This window comes from Acomys russatus, chromosome 7 (assembly GCF_903995435.1).
Source record: "Acomys russatus chromosome 7, mAcoRus1.1, whole genome shotgun sequence".
In the NCBI taxonomy this organism is placed as follows: domain Eukaryota; kingdom Metazoa; phylum Chordata; class Mammalia; order Rodentia; family Muridae; genus Acomys; species Acomys russatus.
The window spans coordinates 19,781,205-19,794,408 of record NC_067143.1 but is presented as its reverse complement, the minus strand read 5'-3'; the positions used below and the strand labels follow the sequence as shown (position 1 = coordinate 19,794,408).

General features: G+C 49.8%; 1 protein-coding gene and 1 non-coding gene across 4 annotated transcripts in view; both read right to left on the bottom strand.

The window, feature by feature from the left end:
* Window positions 1-13,204, bottom strand: part of Apba2 (amyloid beta precursor protein binding family A member 2) — an 881,206-nt gene that overhangs the window by 210,454 nt on the left and 657,548 nt on the right. The gene's annotated exons all lie outside the window — the stretch shown is intronic.
* Window positions 9,495-9,601, bottom strand: LOC127192559 (U6 spliceosomal RNA). Its single transcript, XR_007831026.1, has one exon. It is a non-coding gene; the product is annotated as a U6 spliceosomal RNA (small nuclear RNA).

Here is a 13,204-nt window from a genome sequence, read left to right as displayed (position 1 = left end):
ATGTGTGTGCACATCGTGTGGATGCTTGAGCATGTACGTGAGTGTAAGTTGGTGTGTGAGTGAGGTTATATGTGTAAGTGGGTGTGTGTGTGAGTATAAATTTATGTGTGAGGGATTTAAGTATGTGTGTGTGTGTGTGTGTGTGTGTGTGTGTGTGTGTGTGTGTGTGTGTGTCCTGCTCATAAAATCCCAAGTGTGGTCAAGGCAACATCGGGTCCCCTAGATGTAGAAAAGCACCAATATCATAATCTTGTGAGTACACGTCCCCAGGAAGAGAGCTGTGGGGCCTCTCTGTAGGCTGGCTCCGAAGGGCCCCAGGTGTTCAGGCGCCGAAAGAGCCAGGCCCAGGTCCCAGACCTTGGGGACAGGCGTTGTTCTGCCTCCAGATGGACCACACAGATACTCTTTCTATGTCTCAGGCCACACTGACTGAATAAATGATTGTACTGATACCAGGGCTGGATGAGCCTTAGAGTGAGGCTAGGGACACGGAGTGACTCCTCTCACATACCACTACCTTAATTTATTTGCATCTCTTGGAAATAACTGCAGAAGAAGATGCTGAGGCGGAGCTCTGCCTGGTCCTTGAGTGTCCATGTGGCAGAGCAGGTATGCAACATGAGACATCTGGGTTTTTTTAGAGCAGTTAGTGAACTCAAGGCAAACTGTGGGTTACTGAGAGCCAGTCAACAGCCCCAGCCAGGGTCAGGAGAATAAATAGTGTAAACGAAAAAGAAGGACGTGGCAATGGGCAGTGTGAAAAGGTACCAGAAGCCTTTAGTGGGGGTGAGGAGGCAAGAGCCTGCCTTTCCAACAAGCAGCAGTTCAATTCCGAAGAGATTGACATTCAAAAAGTCCTTGCACGTTGACAAAAACATAGATGAGATCAGACATTCCACATAGGAAAACAGGATGGACATGCAACCTACTAGGCCACTGGGGTCAATGGAATGAGTGGCCAGCTGGCCCATGCATCAGGAGAAGCACTTCGGAAAGCAGAGCAGGCAGCACCTCTAGAGTCACAATGTCACCAGACACACCACAGCAGCAGATTCACCACAGTCACAATGTCACCAGACACACCACAGCATGGTCACTGCAATCACAATGTCACCAGACACACCACAGCAGCACAATCTTAAGGTGACAGGAAAGACCAAGGAGAGGACACATGGAAGCTCAGTTGAAACAAGTTAAGAGGGACCATCATCAATATAGGGACCCAGCATCCGCAACCAGGACTGAGACATGCAACCCTCCAGAGCACCTAAGAGGGTGGTGGCACATTTTCTAAGGATTCATCCAGGGCTGCCATCACCAAGACGTTAATTCACAAAGCCTAGCACCATAGGCTCACACTCAGGAAATGGCACCTGTTACTACTATCCCCACCCTGAGGAGCCTGGAAAACCTGGGTCAGACTGGGAAAAGCCAGGGAAGTGGATCATGAGGTCCTATGACACAAGGCCAAGTCCTGGCATAGGCTCAGGCTATGCTTCTGCTACCCCTCGACCTTAACCCCCGCCATCTTATCCTTTCTTGCCTAGAGCAGGACTGACATAGCACCAGACATCCGCTCTACCGCTGCTCCTGTGCCTGAAGTTCCTCTTCTAGCTCAGAACAGGTAGCACAGTTTGTGTGGAATGACCAGTTTAATATTGTTTGGGTTGGGGAGGGGGCCCTCTGAATGCCTATGCTTGGTCCCAGAGGCTGGGGCAGTTATTAGGAAGTAGTAGGACCTTTAAAAGGCAGAGCCTAGTGGGAAAAGGAGGACTCTGTAGGTATGCTCTTAAAGGAGGTGTTGAAACTCTACACCCACCACCACCACCACCACCATCACCACCATCATCACCATCACCACCTACACCATCACCACCAACACCAACACTGCTGCCACCATCACCACAGCCACCTTCTTCTCCTTGTTTCCCAGCCATCATGACATGTGCAGTTTTCCTATACCACCACTCCTCTGCCACATGCTGTCACAAGCCAAAAGCAACAAGACCAAGGGACACCAAGTGAAATCTATGAAACTATGGCCAAAAACAGTCTTTCCTCTTATTGCATTGGCTGTCTCGGGAGTTTTGTCACAGCATCCAAATCTAACGCAAAGTACATGGGTAGAGGGGTGGTCACACCAGGAAGAGTTAAAGACAAAGAAGGCCAGCTCCCCTGGGGATCTAGAATAACAGACCCTCTACCTATGATGCCTAGACTGCAAGAATGTGGGACTGGCTCAGAGAACGATCGATGGAGAGGTAATGTCCCATGCATTGGGGTTGTCCATGCATTGCGACCCTCATTACTCTTCTTCAAGCCCTCAGATTCTTGTTCAGTGATAGATGCTTTGACATTTGGGTTAATTGGGTCTGGTTTTCTTTAGACAAAAAACTGGCCTTCGGAGGATGCTCGCCCAAAACAAAACAAACAAACAAACAAACAAGAAACTTCTGCTATGGATGTGCAGCAAGAAAAGCTCATGTTATCTAAGTATATGTCCATACAACTAAATCTGGAAGGGTCTCAGCACACTGCCTGGATCTGCCTACCCTGAGCTCTTTCTCAAAGTACAGTTATTGTCTAAATATGGATAAGCATTCGCTGTAATGGAAAATTTTTTGTCACATTGAACATCATCACTACAACAGTAAAATGAGCCAGCAGTCAGTCAACTAAAGTTCTCCTTGAAAATTTAAAGCGGTTTGCTGCTCCATTTTAAACTTTTTATTGGGGTACAGTATATGGACAGAAAGTGCTATATCTCACACGGGATGTCATCATGCCGAAAAGGAGGGCCATTTCCATCCTATATGACCTCTAATTGCCATCTGCAAGGACAGTGCCTGACGTGGATGAAGCTGCCTGTTGAGTGTCATGTAAACTGACTCCTGCAGCACGGACTCTAGGACTAGGACTTTTCTCTGCTCGACATCATGTGGAAAGACCCATCTGTCCCGTGACACACACTTGTAGATTCTCCGCTCCCTGCTTGCTGTACTGCAGCCTGTGTGAGAATAAAACACGGCATCTGCCTCCTCTCTTCTGCTGATAGCTACCAGGCTTGTCTGCAGGCTGCCAATCATCACCATGCAGCTGTGGACACCTGTGTGTGTCTCTTGGCAGCTGTGGACACCCCGGTGGGTCCCCTGGCAGCTGTATTGGTTTCTTGTGACTGCTATTATAAATCATCTCAAAATTGAGTGGCTTAAAACCCATTACATGCTCACAGTTCTTGCTGTTTCAATAGGTGGGCGTTAAGGTGTCAACAGGGCCATGGACTCTACAGAAGGCTGCTGGGAAAACTGCAACCCTTGCGTCATCCAGGTTCTTGCAGTTCCTGGTATTCCTGAAGTTGCAGCTGCACTGCAGGAATCTCCTACTCCATGAGCATGTTGCCCCTTTCCTCTCTGTGGCCAGCATCCTTCTGACTCACCTATAAGGACCCTTAGTGTAGTATTCAGGGCCTACCCAGACAATCCAGGATGCTCTCATTTACAAAGCCTTAGTCCGTTTGTAAATCACTGATACTGAAGGCAGCATCCATGGGGATTGGGACACGAAGGTGTTTGGGGCCTTGTCCACACTGCACATTTGCTGGGGCTGAGGTTGCTCCTGAGACTGAACGTATGAGTTTAACTTTAGCTGGTACCATGAGGTCCCTTCCTCAGGGAGCTCGGAGGACTTATACCTAATCGACAGGTAGAATTCTGGTTGCTCCACAGCCTTCCTATGCCTATCACTGCCTTCTGTTGATCACGGCTCTCCTGGTAGATGTGGGGCATTGGTACAGCTATAATTTGCCTTGCATTTCCCTGGGAGCTGAATAGAGTTCAGAACCTTTTTGTCTGGATATTGTACTGTATGTGCACGCACTTGTGTGTGCATGTGTGCGTGTGTGATACGTCGGGGCATGCATGCACTTGTGCGCATGTAACATTCTCTATCTTTTTCTCTATGCAGTTGTCTGTCTGGTTTTTTTTTCTTGTAGATTATACAGCACATTGTTGGATTTTTAGTATTTGTTAAAATACATTCCACTAAAGATGTGTGTGCCCAAGGGGAGAAAAATCAAGGTGCCAAAGCCTGAGATGCAAGGTCCAAGGACTCATCAACTCTAGAAAAGGATCCCTATAGAGGACTCCAGGTCTCCATCAGCTTGAATGGCTTCCTATAAGGAATACAGATGGCAGCACACTGGTCACTGCAGGGGACTGGGTGAAGAGGGCAAAAGTCGGCCCCCACTGACTCCTGGAAACAGTAGCTAATTCCACCTAGGTGAAGGATGGCCACTAGAAGAGTAAGTTCTGCTTGCACTTCCACAGGCAAGTGTGAATTCCGTGGGTCTTTCCTGGCTCCATAGGCGTGGCTGTCCGAGTCAGCACAGCGAAGGCCTGTGTCTAAAACAAAGCGTTGGTTCCCACTGCAATCACCCCCATGTGGGCCCGGCAAGGTAGTAATGTCCGTGAAACGGTTCTGCTGTGGCCTGTGAGACATTAGCTACACCAAGCTGTCAAAGAAGGTGGACTGGAGACTCAGGCAATGTGAACTGCAGTGTGAGCCTGAGTGTCTGATGAAAGCCAGCAGGATGCTGGAAGGGTCTGCACACCGTGTCTCTCTCTCTCTGTCTCTCTGTCTCTCTGTCTCTCTCTCTCTCTCTCTCTCTCTCTCTCTCTCTCTCTCTCTCACACACACACACACACACACACACACACACACACACACACACCAAGAGCGGCTTCCCTTTCAAGCCATGCTTTCCAAATACCAGCAGGCCACTCGCAGCTATAGTACCTGGGAGCAAAAGAGGCCATGAAGGCTGATGGGAGCACTAGGAGCCTCATGGGAGAGAACAGAGTACCACACCTCCACTCTGAGCCAAAGAACAAAACAGGCTGGCTACGTTTCCAAAGACGGACACTTCCGCGGCCCAGACTGCTGATACCTGGCCTGCTGGAGGAAGAGCTGCTTCTGATACCCGGCCTGCTGGAGGCTTCTGACCCATCCCATCCCACCAAGAGAACAATGGCCGCCTCACCCTATTGGAAACTGAAGAGGGAAGAGCAAGTGGAAGCTACAGCCCTCGCATCTCTGGGCTACAAAGGAGGCACCTCAACATCTTCTCAAGGGCTGCCGTGCTGTTAAGGCTGGGAACCCAGCTCCCACCCAGCAGAGGGGCTCAGGATATCTGGCCACGGTTCTGCCTTGCCCCAAGCTAGGGGCCATGGCCAGCCTAGAAGGAGTAGCGACCAGAAAGCCACCGGGAGCCCAAGAAATAGTCCTTGGTGTCCCAGCAAGACCAAGGCTGGCTGTGTGCAGGCAAAGAGGGGCTCAGCTGATTGCAGGCCTGTCCTGAAAGCTACTTTCTCTAGGCAGACAACTGAAAACATACTTCCCAGGGCCTGGGCCAGGCCTAGGGTAAGTCAAGCAAAGCTACACAGGTTAACTCTGCGTGAGCAAATTAATAATGTGATGTATGGCTTGTCATAGATCTTGTCGGGGCTGTAGAAGAGCGGGGGCAATTTAATCTAGCAAGCCTATAAATCTCTAAAGGGTGAAATTAAAATCCATGCTCATGAGGCTGGGACACAGCAGCCACGGCCTCCTACAGAGCACCCTGGGGAAGTCAGGGGCGGGGGCAGAGGGGGGAGAAGGAGGGCGGAGAGGGGCTGGGGAACCCTCTGCTCTGTCCTCAGAGAACTGCTCTTGGTGACGATAATGTGGCCCCAACTGAGCCTTATTCTGCCCTGTGTCCCTCTGTGTGCCACCTCACCCACCTGTGGATGTGACCATCATAAAGGCTCCTCACAGCCACTCCCCCATGATTGTACTCTCAGGTCTAGAAGCATGGTTCCAGAAAATCCACTATAGCTTGCTCAGTAAGCTGCACTGTGGTCACTCCATCTGCTCTGTCGCCAACCCCTCAGGACTAGCCAAGGTAGTTCCAGATCTAACAGTCAGGATGCATAAACATTATGCACCCATCTGGACCCTGACCTATACAAACTATATAACCCTAATGCCAGAAAACAAGTCCTTCCCCTGTGCCCTGGACTCCCCACAGTGGATGGATGACCTGTCAGTCCCTTCTCTAAAATGGGGTCCGTGAACAGACCACTCCCAGCCCTGGCACTTACACCTCCCTGCTTGTGCATCTCGAGGAAGACCTTGGACCTAATGCTACGACTGAGCTCTGGTGCCATGAAACACTCTCCAGCAGCCTCCCACACTGCACCACATCACACAACACCACACCACACCACATTGCACCGCACCACACCCCATGGAAACTTCACTCATCCCTACATAGGAAACAGGGAAGACAGATTCAACAAGTACTCAAAAAATATCCATTGGATGGATGGGTGGGTGGATGGATCACTCAGCAAAGGGAATTAAGGCAACTAAAGTAAAGTATGTGACTCTTTAATTTGGGCGTGGAGGAGTCCCTGCATATCCAGTCAGTAAATGATAACAGCTAAGTGAGGGGCTACCCTTTAAATACCCAGAAACCTCCCTATCACCCATTTCCTTTACAAAATAAATATCATATGTGATGGGTAAAAGAAACAATGTATACAGGGAGTAAAAGCTTGGTTTCACAAAGAGAAGGGCAGGGAACATTGCAAGCTCAGGCCCCTTCAAAACAGCTCTTCACATGGGATCAATGCAAGTTGGGGGTGAAACTGCCCCAGGGAATAGCAAACCAAGTACAACAGTTCCCACCACCACTGCTGATTAAGCAAAGAACTACCTGTGATCAAGAAGGGAAAAAAAAATCAGTACTTGATAAAATGGAATTAATTTCAGAGCTAAAATCTGCTAATGGCCTCACAAGTAAGTCAAGACTGGCAGTTTCCGACCCAAAACATCACAAAGATAGGGCCCCAGAAGTAATGGTAGTGCACGCGTGCGTACGCGCTCACACACACACACACACACACACACACACACACACACACACACACACACACACAGCTGCAGTGCCCTGGCACTCAAAGAGCAAAAGACGTTCCCAGGGGACTCTTTACCGCAAAGTGAGACATCTAGCAGGGATGTGGGTTAAGAAAATTGACTGGACTCAATGCCATTCTGGAGAAACAGATGCCAAGACAGACTCACCCCGCCTCTGGGGCTGAAGATGTATGTAGGACCCACAGCCAGAATCAGTTCACACATCAGTCAAACAACAGCTACCACGGGCACTAGCCAGGAGCCAGAAGCAGCTACGGGGCCCAAGGTGGCACCAGGTATCTGAGACATGGCAGACAGGTTAGAGATCACACACACACACACACACACACACACACACACACACACACACACACACACACACGCACCCTGACCTATGACCACACTGACTAAGGAATGTGTGTACAAGTCCAGAGTCCACTTCTTCCTCACCGTCACTCTCTGCCTAGTGAGGAAAGCAGTGTAGATGGACCTGTGCCCTTCTCACAGTGGAGGCAAGACAGCCTGCCGCTAGCGGAGGCCAAGCCCGTTTCCCTGAGCTTCTGACACCTCACACATGTCTCCCTCTGCTCCACCCTCCCCGTGACAGCTGTCAGCAGCTCTGGATAATGCGGACAGATGTTACAACACGTGGCTCACTTACTACACCAAAAGACCTAGAAACATAAACTGTGCTTTATGTGAACAATGCACACACTTGCTGTCAGAGAGACCTGAGAAATCCATCACGCCCTAAATGCATGCGCTTGCTCTCCCGTTTGGGAAACAACGGATTACTCAAGAAAATTGCTAATCAAACCAACTGGGGGGGGACTACCATAAACTATATATATTTTTAAATTAACAATGCACACAACAGTTCAGAGTCATTCATATTTAGCGCTCCCTTGCTGGGAATCAATTCCAGGAATATAAAACCAAACAAATGAAACAAAAGATAAAGCATATGCACACATAAATACGCATATATATAAAGTCACATCGGCTGAGAATTCGGAAGCTGGCGTCACTCTCCTAGCTGGCACTTACTAGTTTGGGTTTCTTCAGAAGTGGCTGAGTGATCCCAAACCGAGCGAGACTCTCCCTACCATTCTTGAGACCGGAAATGCTAAGAGTCAGGATCACTTCGAGTATAAAACAGGCCCCAGCAATGGCCGCTGTTCTGAAAGGCCCCCAGCCTCTATGGCACATGATTTCCCTGCCATCAAGCAACAGAGTCTTCAAGCACATACTGCAAACTAACCCTGTGTGCATTAGGGGCAGGGGAGGCCCCCAAGTCCTAGTCAGGATCACCCAGTTTATAAATAACGTAGGTAATCCACCCCCCCCAAAAAAAAACAAAACAAAACAAAACAAAAAAACCTCTGGGAGGAAGATGTGCATCCAGCCCCCTCCCAGCTCTCAGGCCAATTCTAGCTTCCAGAAAGAAGGAAGTGCTTAGGCATCTAGAAAACACTTCTGTAGTCACTCTATGCCGGATTCTAAACCACATACTTTTTTTTTTTTTAACCTTTCATGTCTGATCTTTCAATCACAAAACAACAACAGATGTGTCTTTCTTTGGAATAGCATTTCAAAGTTTAGGAAGCATCCGCTTGGTAGGCAACCGTTGACACTCACAAACCACACCTCCCCAGCCAAACAGAAAGAAGCCACAATTAGCCTGAAGCCACACAGGCACCTCATGAAGCCATTGCCACCACAACAGAATCCTGCGTCAGTTCAATACTGGCTTTCACTCATGCCTCAGAACTACTTTAGACCTAAGAGAAAGGCTCCAAGGCCAACAACTTGGACAGGGCCCCAGGGACAGAGGCCCCACAGCCAGGCTGGAGTCACGGTCTTGTTTTTCTAGATCCCATCCTCTCTTCCTACCTCCACTTCCTCCCTCAGGAAAGCAGGGCAACAGCTCACACTCCTAGGGCAGGTCGAGCACGGGCAGTGGAGTCAGGCAAGAGAAGGCTTCCAGCAGGAAGACCTGGCCAAGACCTACAGACAAAAACCGAGCGCCCTTGTGACACTGAGCCTGACATGATGTACAAGACAGGTTTAGAATCATCCTATGGAGGAGAGAGGACCCCAAAGATGGCTCATAAAATTCAGGGGCACTTGACACTAAGCGGTCTGGTTTATATTTCCAGGGAGAGAGAAAGGCCTTCCCAAGTTGTCTTCTGACCGCCATATACATGGCGCGTAAGCACGCGCACACATACGTACACATATGAGTGTACTAAAATGTAACAGAGAGTGATGGGGAGCAGAACAATGGATTGGAGAAAAAAGAAAAAAAGGAAAGAAGCCTCTAGATGGAAAAGGAGGGGGCCTGAGCACACGTGGCCACCTCCTAGCGCATGGCGGCGAAGGCGCCTATGAGAACAAGGAAGGCTAACTCTGGTAGCTGCCGGGCCTGACTGCAGACATCCAAGTTAATACAAATCCAAAAGAACCCTCAGCGGGGAGCCAGAAGGCCCATTCTGAGGGGTGGATTAGCCCCAACACCACAGTCCCTTCCGGTCTCCATTAAAACACAGGTTTGCTTCACGAATTTGCCTGTCATCCTTGCACAGGGGCCATGCTAATCTTCTCTGTATCGTTCCAATTTTAGTATATGTGCTGCCGAAGTGAGCACATAAATTTGTGGACAAATGGATTGAACTAGAAATGATCATAATGAGTGAGCTAACCCAGAAGCAGAGAGACTCAAATGGTATATACTCACTTATATCTGCATACTAGCCCAAGGGGCAGGTCCCATGAAAGTCTTCACCTACCAGGAAACTGGGATAGAGGTGAGGACATCCTATTGGGACTCTAGGTGAGAAAAATATAGGGGATAGGGAAGTAGGTGGATCCAGAGGGTCCTAGAAACCTACAAGAGGAACATTATGATGGGTGGATCTGAGCACAGGGGTTCTGCTTGATCTAAGGCACCAACCAAGGACAAAATGTGCAGTCATCATCAAACCCCTACCCAGATCTAGCCAAGGGACAGAACATTCTCCACAGTTAAGTGGAGACTGGGGACTGACTTTCACACGATCTCTGGTGCCCCATATTTAGCCATGTCCCTTTGTTGGGGAGGCCCAATGGCACTCGGAGGAAGGATAGCGGACTACCAAGAAGAGACTTGATACCTTAGCACCATATTCAGGGGGAGGAGGTCCCCCTCGGTCACAGTCATAGGGAAGGGGGATTGGAGTGAAAGTAGGAGGGAGGGAGGAATGGGAGGATGCAGGGGTTGGGATAGAAAATGAGATGTAATATGAATTATTTTATTTTTCAATAAAAATGTGTTAAAAAAAAAAAAAGCCTTAAAAAAAACAGGTTTGCACGGTCCAGAGCTGTAGCCCTGTCCTGCCTGTCACTGCCCTCAAGGTTCTGCACTAGGCTGCAGGAGGATCCAAGCATGAAGAAAGTTTGCTTCCAGTCCTAGCTGCAGGGAAAGGCAAAGATAGTGATGCCCCCTGTGGGGGTTCAGGCATTCATTTGTCCCACGATAGCACTGAAGACCTGTCCCAGGCACAAGTCTAGATGCTAGGGGCGCAGAAAGGGATGGACTTTCCATTTGAGCAGCCCGAGACAGACACTAGACAATGAGTGCTGTATACAGGAGTGGGACTCTGGATTTCAGGTGCTAAGGAGAGACAGGAGGCTGCATGAGCAACGGGGAAGTGGTGCCAAAGCACGGGAGGTGGTCAGGAAGCTGGTGTATGAAAAGACCATGGAACAAAGGATGGAGCAAGCCAAGCAGGCATCTTAGGAGGCCAAGAAGCAGGCGCTAAAGCTCTGAGGCGCGAGCAAGCCCAACAACTTGAGGTCAAGGGAGAAAAAGGAGAAAGAGCCCACCTTAGCTGGAACCATCAAGGATGGACATGACCTGGGCCGAGGTGACCGAATGGATGGTAAAAGCAAGGGCAAATTAGGTATGGGGCTGTCTGCCAGGAGCTGGGCAGCCCTGAGGGATCACGCTTAAGGAGACAGAGCTATGGAAATGAGGCCAAAAGGACAGGTGTGGAGCAGGCAACGGGGGAAATCACTGAGTATTCAGGAGAGTGAGACAGACTAGCATTGCCCCGACTGCCTGAGGACCAGGCTCTAAGTCCAACCCTAGGAAACCTCGGAGCCAGCACGCATGGAAAGCATAACCCAGGACCCGTAAGCTTTCTCGGTGAGTAAAGGCATGCTCTGCCAAGCTTGATGAGCCGAGTTCAATCCCCAGAACCCATATGATAGAAGGGGAGCATCAATTCCCAGAAGCTTTCCTCTGATCCCTTACTCTGTGGCATGTGTGTGCCTTCCACCACCACCACACATACACAAATGTAAAAAAAAAAAAAATTTTTTTTAATGTTAACAGAAGAAGAAGATTAAGCTTAACCTGCACAGATGGTGCTACCCATCTATAGTAGCCACCAACGGGTGAAGTTTCACAGAGCCTAACAGCATGACCTTGAGGGTGCTGTCCTCCTTGGGCTCTCTTGAATGTCTGGACAGGGACAGAGTGAGGACCAGCTGCAGGAGAGGCGAGAAGCCAGTGCCCATGATGCTGACTCAGCCTATGCCAGCAGGCTGCTTGGAGACTCCTGCTGGCCCTGGCCCAGCTGGTAGGTGGGGTATAGGAGAGGAGGAGGTGGAGGAGAGATCTCCCCCCTGAGAGCTGTCACCTCATCATCCTCCAAGGGAATGAGTAAGCATCACTCGGGCCCCCCGCCCCGTGGGCCATCATCTCAGGTATAAGCCTATGTCAGAAATGCCTGCCTGCCCATCAGCAGCCACACCATTCCTCACCAGTGGCTTACAAGACTCATCCTCATCACCAAATAGACAAGGAGCTGGGAGCAGGAAAAGAGGCACACAGCCCAGGCTGCCACCAAACCGAGGGCGCAGGCTGCAGGGCTGGGTATGCAGGTGTCTGTGCCATTTGTGCTGTCTTTGGAGACCATCACCTGTTAAGCCACATATTCAGAATGGAGGGCAGACAAGAACGTGGAGGGGAGGAGGTGAGTTGAGGGCTAGAGGGTTCCTTTGTGTTCAGGTACTAACCAATTCTGCCCCTCCAGCAGGTCTCGGTGACAACTGCCCAACCTAGACAAAGCCCTGGTTGATGCCAAATGTGTTTTTCCTCTGAGTTTCCTCAGTTTTGTCTAGGAAAAGTCAAGGTGTCTTAGCACTCCCTCTCAGCCTCCAGGGGTGTGATTGGTATCTTTTCTAATTGTCTTTTATTTTTACCTAGCACTTCTTAGCTCAGTTGGCAAATTGGATATTTATGCACCTCCATTTCACAAACCATCTCTACCAATTATTGCTGTGAAACTAATATTTTATTCAAAACAAAAAACACAGAAACAAAAAAAAGCAAAAACAGAAGGGCATACTTCTGAACTCTCCCAGTGGTAACAAGTTACCACTGAGCTCTGGGATTGCCTCACAAGGGAAAGAAAACAAGGCGACCCTAATGGTCCTCAATGTCAGCTCCTGCCAGCACAAATCTACTCTGGCTCCACTCTGGTTCATGCCAACTCACAGAGCATCAGGCTCAGTACAGTCCAGTACCATAGACATGGAAAAGCGGCAGTGGGGCGAGGCAACCTGCTCCCTGACACCGGAGAGATGAGAAGAGCCTGGGGCTAGTGGCCCATTGCTACACCCAACCCAGCTCAGAGACTCCCCAAGGACAAACAGACAAGGGCTGCTTGGTGTCACCGAAGGAGGTCTGTTGGGACACCCCAGCTCATAGTCAGTTCCACTTATCCACTAGTGCCTTCCACGTGGCTCAGAGTGCCTGCAGATCACAAGTCTGTGTCACTCCCCACTCTGTCCCAGAGCTCCGAAGCTCAGGCGACCATCTGCAGCCCACGATGACCACCCAGCAATCAGAGTAGGGTAGAGTAGTCTAGCCACTGTGCCTGGAGTCCCCTGCTGCCAGATAGCTGCTGACCAGGAAAGCCCTCACCTCACTGGAGGGACCCTGACCCAAAGGAAGACTGCCCATTGGTTCTGGGCACCTGCAGATCTGTACTTCAGGGAGAAAACGTTGTCCATGTGGCCCCTTAAAGCTTGTTGGTCTTTCTTTCTGAAACCACTGCCCTTTCTCAAAGGGTGAGCAATACCCATAAAGGGAGGGGGTCGTGGGGTTTAAGAGACCATGGACAAATCAACCCAGGGGTGAAAGGTCAAGCACAATATGGGGGTTTAAGAACTTCACCCTGCACAAGGCTGGGGTGAGCTGGCT